The sequence below is a fragment of the Diospyros lotus genome, chromosome 11 (genome assembly GCF_014633365.1).
Source record: "Diospyros lotus cultivar Yz01 chromosome 11, ASM1463336v1, whole genome shotgun sequence".
Taxonomy (NCBI): Eukaryota; Viridiplantae; Streptophyta; class Magnoliopsida; order Ericales; family Ebenaceae; genus Diospyros; species Diospyros lotus.
This window is the reverse complement of record NC_068348.1, coordinates 12,481,092-12,491,479: the sequence shown is the minus strand read 5'-3', so window position 1 is coordinate 12,491,479 and position 10,388 is coordinate 12,481,092. Positions and strand designations below refer to the sequence as shown.

Sequence of the window (10,388 nt, the reverse complement as noted above, 5' to 3'; positions counted from 1 at the left end):
TCTTCCACCTAATCAAATATGTAAAATATCATAGTTAAAGCAAGGACACGTCACTGGTTCTAAATGAATATCCTCTGCTGCCAGTGCACTATATTCCTAAAGACAAACAATGAAGCAGAGAGCTTATGTCCCTCTCCCATCAACAAGAAGTAATTAATGTTGAGGGAAGGCAAATTTGAAGAGAGAGAGTTGAAGAAATTTCTAAAAATTACATTGTATTGACTGCTATAGGAGAAGCCTAAACCAAATAAAGTTAATCCAGGCAGTAAAATGTCATGGACCAAATCCATGGAGGTAATGACTTGCAAAGCACATTAAGCGAAGGAGAAATGAATATTGTACCCTTCCAGTACTGCAATATGAATACGAATGACATGTTCATGAATGGTACCCGGATGAATTTTTAAGTTTAAAATGATTATGCAGCAACAAAGACCATAATGCAGTTACCTATATGCGTACGGTCGTTCTTCAAGATAAGATTTATTGACTTCTTATAAGTATTTCTAGAAAAGCTGTTGAGAAGCTGATAAATTGTTCTTTAATCAACGGATTATTTGCAGAAACAAGTAGATAAACAGAGTTCATAAGACATTCTCTAACTAGACAAAATGAAGATCCTCCAATTGCATTCTTTCGTATAGTTGAAATGCCTGTTGGTGAAACAACTGGCTATTTTTGAAAAAAAAAAAAAAACTTGAGGATACAGTTTAAATAAAATCAATTTGGTGCAAAAGTGCAATAATATTGGGAATAGCAGCATGTTGACATAATTGAATACACATCAAGATTTTAAATATAATTAGGTTTGAGCAAAAACATTGCCCAATGAAGCACAGAAATATACATTGATCACAACTCCAAAAACCAGAATTATACTGACAATTTTTCAAAGTAAACAGAGAAGTAACCGTGCCGAAACTGTTCCATAAACGTGCCAACAAACTGAATAGAGAATAGGGATTCACATAACTAAGGGACTGGTTGAATCGTGAAGCAACCCGTGTCACACTAAAGGAGCAGACACATTAAGTCCCAACATAGTTAAATGCAATCGATGCAGTGGCAGTATTAACAGAATGTCAACATGCAATCCTAATAACTTCCTTTTAATTACAGGTTTTGCAAAAAGTGGCTAGTCTTCTCAATGTTCAAATATAAAAATCTTCGAGTTGTACAAATATCAAGCATCATTACCTTCCAATTTTCAAAGAAAGAAAGAAAGAGGGTAGAGTAGCGAAAAACCACTAGCAAAAGAAAAGAGAAACAGAGAACTTTATATACACAAACAGCATGCAAGGCCCACATGCTCCCATCCTTTCCTCTCAAAATTCAAGTTCTATACATGGTTGGATAGAATAATTCCATCAATAGTAGTTTCATCTTAAACTAAATGGACATGAAATAGCATAAAAAAAAACTCGTGATTTATTTAGGGGGCCCATCACAATCAACAAGCTCTAAACATTTTTTTACCGTGATGCCTTCATTCCACAACTGGCACCTTAAGAATAGAGTGAAATGGGGCGAAACCGATCTTTACACCACCCATGGTGATATTCCAAATAACCGCGAGGACAACCTGTGCAATCAGCAGGATGGGTGCCAAGAACAATGACTCTAGTGCTTGCTGGATCTGCAGGCACTGGAAAATTCTCGCAGTACTCACAATCCCCATTACAAAAACCAGGAACGGCATTTCCATAGGGATGAGTGCTCTTCTTTTCTTCTGCCTCCTTGTACACAAGGTGAATCCCAACCTCCTTCACTTGATAATGATCACTTGCAACTGAAATATTCATTTCATTGCCACCTTCCAACTGATCCTCAAACTTCCAATAACTTAACCACATCAAGTCCTCACCAGCTCTTGGAATTCCATGAACTTCTGGGCAATAGCTCCATTTCAAATGCTTGGTTGCATTACTGATAATTGTGTGTAAGTGCCAGCCTCCCGTCCCATCATAATCAGATGAAGCATTGGAAGTCCCAGGGTTGGGAAGTGCATAAACAGAACATATAGACAAACCTTGAGTTCTGAAATTAGCATCGGAAGGCATGGTAAAAGATATTGAGGATCCTACGTTCTTAAGACTGAATCTGTTAGGCATCTTGCTTCCAAGCACATAAGTGCAAAATGTATAAGACTCGTGTAATCCCTATACAAAAAAACAAAATAAGTTAAACAGTAATATACAACCCCCTGAGAGAGAGAGAGAGAGAGAGAGAGAGAGAGAGCACTAGGGGAGGAGACATCCGGGTTTTATGTGATGCATTGATTGATAAAAACTCCATAAGTGATTTTTCCATGCCTTCAAAGTCACATAAGCCCAAATTGTTAATTAGCTCCACATCAACACATTCTAAGGGTTCTAATTTGAATAAGCCGAAAATCTCAACTAGACTCGTGCAAGAATAATAACCTAAGGATTTTACGGTTAAATCTACTGAGGCAAAGCTTATTTTTTTCAACAATTCACTGTCTTCAGTCTGCAATTCTTCTAAACTTTCCTGCAGCCCGTCAAGTGTCAAAAGCCTTGGGCATGATTTTAACCATAGCTTCTGGAGCCCAAAAAGATCCTTAATGCAATTTGGTAGGCTACAAATTGGATTCCCGCTCAAATCCAATATCTGCAATGAGGATAGGCCGCTAAATTCCCTAGGGAAACTGTCATAAGACAGATTGCAATTTGCAAGACTTAAATGTACCAAAGACTTCGGAAAAGAAACCCATGAAAATTCTGGCTGACTTCTTAGATTTAGTGGACAAGGCAATGCAGATAAATGCCATGCTTTCACGTTCCCATTGATAGAGAATAATCGATTTATTGGAGTTCGATCTGCTAGAAGCACTGCCAAAGAATTCATATTACCCAGCTCAGCTGAAAAATTTTCAAGCTTTAAGCAACCGCTAATGTTGAGTGTTGCCAGAGATTTTAGCCTATAAAAGGTTTGTGGAAGCTCCCTCAAGCTTCGACAATTGCTCAAGTTTAAGAAAACAAGTCTTTCTAGGTATCCAATTGATTCATCAACCTTAACCAACCCAGTACAATTTTCAAGTATAAGTCTCTCAAGATTTGGCAACCTTGAGAAATCAGGAGTCTCAAAAAAATAACAGGAATGACTTAGATTAAGGATTTTCAGTAATACGAGGCACTGTAAAACAACAAGAGAGAACAAATGTTAATAATTTGGTTAAAAATCTAATGAAATTACAAATTGATAGAAGAAATAAAAAGAAAGGGAAATAGGAAACAAACCTTGGTTCCATTTAAACCCGTTTTCAAGCGACTATAAGGCATTTCAAGAGAAACCAGCATGTCCAAAGGAAAATCCTTGGGTATCCTTTCTAAAGGGAAATGAGACCAATGCAACCACCTCAATCCTTTGGGGAAATTTTCATAGTTTCCAAATAATTGTACATGACTAATCTGTAGAAGTTGGAGATTGGACATCCCAGAAAATGCATCACCTTCCAAAGGTACATTTGAATGCATGTCAAGAACGAGGCCTCTGATTTTTCTTGTGCCTTGACAAAGAACGGGAAGGGGGAGCAATGATAAATAAATTGCATCTTTTCACAAATATGTACAAAATAAATAAGTATAGTTAATTCATACAAATTTTCCCTTCAAGACACTAAAGGAATCCTCGTAATTCCAGAGCCTGCTGCGTTCTCCTAACTCTTTGGGTGATTCTTACCGGACAATTTCCCTTCCCATTTCCTGAATCAATTGATGCATCACCACCTTGTTACCTTCAATGGTTAACATATTTCTGTCAATAAGATTATGAATCCCAACCAATGTGAAATAATTACATCCATCTAGGATTGTAGTTGTGGTGTCTTTGTCCCCTCCAACAAAGAAGCAAGCAATATGTAACACCCAGTGTTACAGGTGTTAAAAGAATAGGAAAGAAAGTGAGAAAAATTCCAAAAATACCCTTGAAAAGGTGTTGGATCCTTGAGATTGAGGGTGCCCTATGAGAGGGGCATTTTGGTAATTTGGATAATGAAATCCAATAAAAGGGTATTTTGGTAAATTGAAAATAATTCCTATGTGGAATTAGGTGAGTAGGTGAATTAAATCCCAATTTTGTAATTATGTGGAGTTAAGGGATTAATAAATTCACAAAGGGTATTTTGGAATTTGGAATTTAATTCCATAAAGGAATTTAATTATGGAAATAGGGAAAATGGTGAATATTGAATTATGTGAGAAAATAATTAATTTTCCCTAAATTTGGTGAATAAATGTGGGGATTGAAGGATCATGAACGAGGAAACAAAGCATGCAACGGAAGCGTTTTAAAATAAAAAACGTTCCTCGTATTGATAAGAATCTAGGAGACTTACTTTTGCAGCGGATTACCGGACGGAATGGAGCGATGGGAGCTTCTTCGCGTTGTGGAGACGACGGCTGTCCTGCTAGCCTTCGGCTCCGTCGCATCAGAACTCAAACGCACCCTTTCGATCTTCCGGAGTATGACTCGAACTCGTGGCCTCTCTTCGGTGAAGAAGAATGAAAAACGACTTAGATGAAAAAACAACTAAAGAGAGATATATATAGGGAGAACCCTAGGGTTAAAACCCTAGTGGGCCAAACCCTAATGGGCCAAGATCTTTTAATTAATTTTCTAATTGGGTTAGACCAATTAATTAATTAAAAAACCCTAATGAACTATTATTTTATTCTAGCCCAATGGACCATTCTGAATAAAATAATTCTCTCTTAATGTAATTCATCCAACAAGCCAAATGTATTAAAAAATATATGAGTTACATCGAGCTACCCTGGGGACCAAAAGACAAATTATTCACGGCTACTAAAATGACCAAAATATCCCTGCTACCTAGTAGCTATATTTTGTCATTCTAAGTGTTCCAACTATCACCATATGGTAACACTGACCCCACGAATAATTTTGCATATGCCATGTCTTTGACCTACTAGTGTAATGACGAAAATACCCCTCTGCGTAACACCCATCATTTAGAAAGGAATAATGTACTAACACCTTTCTAAATGACTTCTACCATCCTTAGATCACTAGTCTAATAATCCGTGACTACTCGAATGTACTTGCTTATCACTGGGAGCTACCGAGAAGCACACACTCTTAAGTCACGTTCCCAGGGCCCTAGATTATTCGATTATTCTTGGACAATCACAAGGGGGTGAATCACAGAAACTATCTTGCATTAGTCTGTCTTAGCTAATTAGAAACCATACTCCCAACTCAAAAGGATATTGATCTTTGATAGACCTCACCTACAATGAATCTAAGAATATAGCTCCAGGTTCACTAGACCACCAACTAATACTCAAGTATTAGAGTACTCGTCCACGTAGTAGCAGTGATAGACTAGCTCCATGATAATTAGTACTTTGTCATTAGCTTCTATCACAGGTCCACTCTACGCATTCCAAATGCGCTTGTACAATTAGAGTAAACGGACTGTTTACTGGCTAAGGCAAGCCATCCTCCATTAGGATCTATTGCACAATGATCTTATCATGATAGAATGCCCAGTTCTATCAAAAGATCAAGAGTAATATTTTCTTGCTTATTAAGTACCCATGATTCATGCCTAACTGTGAAGAACGACCCATCACATGAATCACTTACTTAATAGCATGGACACCTTTCCAACAATTAAATGCAAATAATATATGTGCCATAAACTGAATAAAAGAAACATCATTATCATAAATTAAACAAAACATGTCTTTAGGGCATACATTTCCAACAGGGATGCCACATGGATGGATGAGATTAAAGCTTGGAAGCCAAGAATGGTGTCATGGAGTGACACTTGGCAAGTGGGTGGTCCAAGTTAAATGAAGAGTTAAATAAATGTAAAAGAAATGATATTAGTCATTCTAGCATTTAATGAAGGCAATGATAATGTTGCCTAAAAAGAAAATACAAGAGGAAAAGAAAATAGTCATGCATTAATGGTTGGAAAATGGTGGCATTTAATTAATTCATTATGGAAATGAATTATGTCTCTCAAGTGGTCTTTCAAGTGATGGCATGAAATTAGTCCCCTTAAAAAATAAATGAGAAAAATAGCTATTTTGGCATGGAAGACTTGATCCAAGGGTGGAGATTAAGTCTTGAAAATCTAATGGTTGAGATGATTCAAGAGAAGTGGCATGGATTGCCACGTGTAAAGGGATTTGAATGGTTGAGATCTAGTCTTCAAAAGTAAAAGAAATCTAATGGTGGAGATTAAAGAAGACAAGAGCACATGGATTGTGCTTGTTATGGAAGGCTAGGATGTATTCTTCCAACTTAAGTGAAATCCTAGGGCTAAGATTTATTCTTGCCATGGAAATAAAATAAGTGAATTAAAGGGGAATTTTGGCTATATAAAGGGAGGTAGAGAAGAAGGCTAAGCTTTTTGGCCAAATGCTTAGAGGAAGAAAGGAAAGAATGGAGAAGAAAGGAAGAAGGAAATGAAGAATGTAAAGGTAAGGTTTCTACCTTATAGTAATAAAGAGAAATCCTTTTATCTTTCTTGTATGGTGGCTTAGCTACCTTATTTTTTTTAAGGGTTTCTTAAGAAAGAGCAAAGGTTGAAAGCAATGAAGGCCTTGAAGTTAAAGCATGTGGAAACTTCAAAGAATGGAAAAAGGTAAGGGATGGCCCCATGGGATGGTGGCCTTGCATGGTTGTAAGTATGTTTATAAACTTTTCATGTTGTATTAAGCATGCTCCTCATGTACATAATAGCTATGGCCATAGGGATTGTTAAGATACATGGTGGAAAGGGGTAGGTTAAGGCTTCAAACCTTGAGAGGTTGTGAGAGCATGGAAGACCTAACTACATTTGCATGCACATGCCATTATATGATTTATGTTTATGTTCATACTTATTGCATAAGCACCCTTATTGAGCTTAATGGCTCATGAGGTTTTTACCCTCATATGTAGGTTGTGAAAGCATGGTAAAGTCAAGACAAGGTGAAATGGCATGGGAAAGCATGGAAGAAGATTCAAGTGTATATTTTGGCTTGTGGAAACTTATGTGTTTGATTTGTGTAATGTAAATTTGTTGTTAGTTGAAGTGTATGTTGTATTTATACAATGAGATAGTGGCTTATGGCACGTTGGTGCCTAGGTCGAGTGAGGTCTCATATGGTGTGTATGGTGGGAAGCACTAAGAAGTTAAATCCTATGATTTATGGTTGGAAAATAGTGGGTGTTTGATGTATGTTGTGGAGATATCAAGTATATTGTTTAGGACTTAATTATGGAGAATTAAAGGCAAAATTTGGATGAAAGTGAGGCATTTTATTCAATTTATTTTCTGGAAAGTTTGGGTTTAAATGCCCAAGAAAAAAAAAAATGCAGAAGCAGCAAAAGGGGCAGCCAGCAGCAGCAGGCTGCTGGGCGGCCGCGCGAGCAGGCGGCCTCGCCTGGGTGCGGGCGTGCGCGCGGCCGAGCGCGGGCGGGCGGCTGCGCGCGGGAGGCCGCGCGCGAGGGCATGCACGGACGGGCGGCCACGCGACCGCGCGCGGGTAGGCGCGGCCAGCGCCAGCAGGGCCCCGAGCGGGCCTCGGGGCGCCGGGGCCCGCCGGCCAAATTTAAAAAAAAAAATGAGAAATTTGGGGCATTTCTTAATTGAATTTGGGCCCTGGAGGAATTTTCAAAGTAAAGGGATTTTTCGGGCATTTTGAAGAAAATGCCGAAATTTTGGAAATTTGAAAATGATGAGTTTTTCCTCCAAAATTGGTGATTCATCAATGGATTGGTTTAAATGGTGATTTTTGGAGCCCGGTAAAATTCTTGGTCGAAAAAGAATTAAATTCAAATGAGAAAATAATGATTGGGCGTCTTCGCGAGATTTCTTTTTAACCAAACGCGGTGTGGTTTAAAGCCCAATCCTGCTAGAAAATCCTGGGGTTTAAGGGAAGGGAAGGACGAGCCTAGTTCCCACCTAGGACGTTTCTTCTTGAAACATAGTCCGCCCTTCATCTCAGACCGGGCAGGTGGACAATTCGGGTAATTGTTCACGAGTAACACCCGTAAGTGGGAGCGGGGCGTTACACAATATCAAGGAATAAATCTTTGTCGTGGTCATCTTGTAAAGAGTCGTAACTTAGTTTGAGTTTCTCAAGGATTTCATTGTCTGGAATTGCCTTCAATTTTTGTAGTTGACTTTTCCACACATCTAAACTTCTGCCAGATAGGGAAGAACCCAAAATTTTAATAGCTAATGGAAGCCCGCTGCAATAATCTACTGCCATTTTTGAGTCTTTCAAATAACCACCAATAGGATGGTTTTGTCCAAAGGCATACCAACTGAAAAGTTGTAGGGATTCGCCGCAATCCAACTCCTCTACCTTGTGTACTTTCCAACACTTATGAGGTCTTAGTAAGTGCTTGTGTCTAGTAGTTATGATCAATTTACTACCTGGTGAATGCCAATCCTTCATTCCAAGGACTACATCTAATTGTTCCTGTTTATCCACATCATCAAGAACGAATAGCTTCTTTAATCTTAAGAATCCCTTCATCAACATGGTGTATTTTGTCCTCTCTTCCACGCAGAATATCTGAAAGAAGCCGCCTTTGCAAATCAATTAAACCGTTTTGTAGTCCAGAAATTTCTCTTATATTTTCTAGGAAACTGGTACCTTCAAATTTTGAGAAGTTTGAATTGTACACAAATTTAGCAATGGTTGTCTTGCCAATTCCACCCATCCCACAAATGGCAAAAATTCCAACATCAATCCCCCCATCTTGTAACCACAAATTAATGCTTTTGGCACGGGAATCTAGTCCAATGGGGTGAGTGGCAACATTCAAGACTCTTGGCCGGCTTAGCTTGTCTTCAACCACCTTGACAATTTTTTGGATAAGTTTTGACTCGTACCTATAGTTTTCAATCCGTGCAGAAAGTAATAGCTCATCAATCGCTAAGCATCTGACAACTTAAATAAATTAAAATTTTCTCTACAAAAAACTAATATATTATGAAAATTATCATGGTCCACAAAAAAAATTGCATCCGTTTGAACTTAAAATTAATACCCATTATGATGAAGCCAAAAATATGAAAAAAACAATGGAAAAATAAGATAAATCATATAAATCGAATGGCGAAAGAACTCTTTAATGACAAGGAATTTTGTTTCTAAAAAATAAGATACGTTTTCATAGGTGAAGTTCCTCCAATCTACCAATCTCTCCCCCCACCCAAGCTACTTGAATCTATTATCTTTTAGAAAGTTAATGGAGTCTATTTCTAATAGAATATGTCTTCTTGCAAAGACATTGCATCACAAGCAGCGTCCATAGGGTATCCTGTAACTGTGAAACAAATTAGCTATATTATAATTATGATCTAATTAATTTGATAATATTATAATATAAAAACTAGCAAAATTATATTCATGATATTGTAATATTACAATTTTTATTATCTTGATATTAAAGTTTAAAATTTTATAAAAAATTAGAAATTTTACAATGGCAAATTGTTTCTATTAATATTTTTACTAATGATTACTCAAATATACTTTTTTGATACATTTTTTGCACCTTAGAATATTTGATTAATATTATAATTAAATTACAGTCCATTCACAACAATGGACAGAGAAGTGGGACGCAAACAATTACCTATCACCTCCATCTGGTAAAGGCATTCCTGCTAAACCGGCAACTTCCTCCAGCGCTTCCCTCCACCCCTTCAATTTCTCCTTCCACTCCTTTGCTGCTTTACCCGCTCTCAACTTGAACTTGAATCGCTTTTCATGCCTCGCAAATGCCTCTGCATAAACTCCCTTTTGTTTCCTGACATCCGACGGATCCACGCCGTAGAACACCGACAGAACAAGGTGGCCAGAGTCCTCCCTGTGTTCGAGGATCATCGCAAGCTCATCGAGGCACCAGCTCGAAGACGCGTAGTTTCTAGAGAAGACAACAATTGAAACCCTCGACTCTTTGATTGCCCTCTGCAGCTCAACCTTGATGCTTTCTCCTCTTTGGATTTCATCATCGTCCCTGAAGGTGCGAAATCCAGCGTTTGTAAGAGCCGTGTAGAGGTGGTCGACGAAGGTCCAGCGAGTGTCCTCGCCTCTAAAGCTCAAGAACATGTGATAGCTGCCGCTACTCCGAGAATCGGAAGAGGAGGAAGAGGTGGGCTCTTTGGCTCTTTGTTGATGATTCAATAGATTTTCAACCTGTACATTTTCATCAACATGCTTGCAACATTTGTTAGACAGATAAACTGAATCAAGAGTTTTCAAAATATCTTTAGCATTTGAACACTTAGAAACTTTAACATAAATATCATCACTTAGGGCATGCTGTAAAATATGCATAGCTCTAATATTTAACGAAAAAATCATTTTATCACGATCATCCCATTC

At 38.0% G+C, this 10,388-nt stretch overlaps 1 pseudogene; it reads right to left on the bottom strand.

Annotated features, from left to right (window-relative positions):
- Positions 1–1,505: 1,505 nt before the first annotated feature.
- Positions 1,506–10,112, bottom strand: LOC127812722 (disease resistance protein RUN1-like; annotated as a pseudogene).
- Between the last annotated feature and the right edge of the window lie 276 nt (positions 10,113–10,388).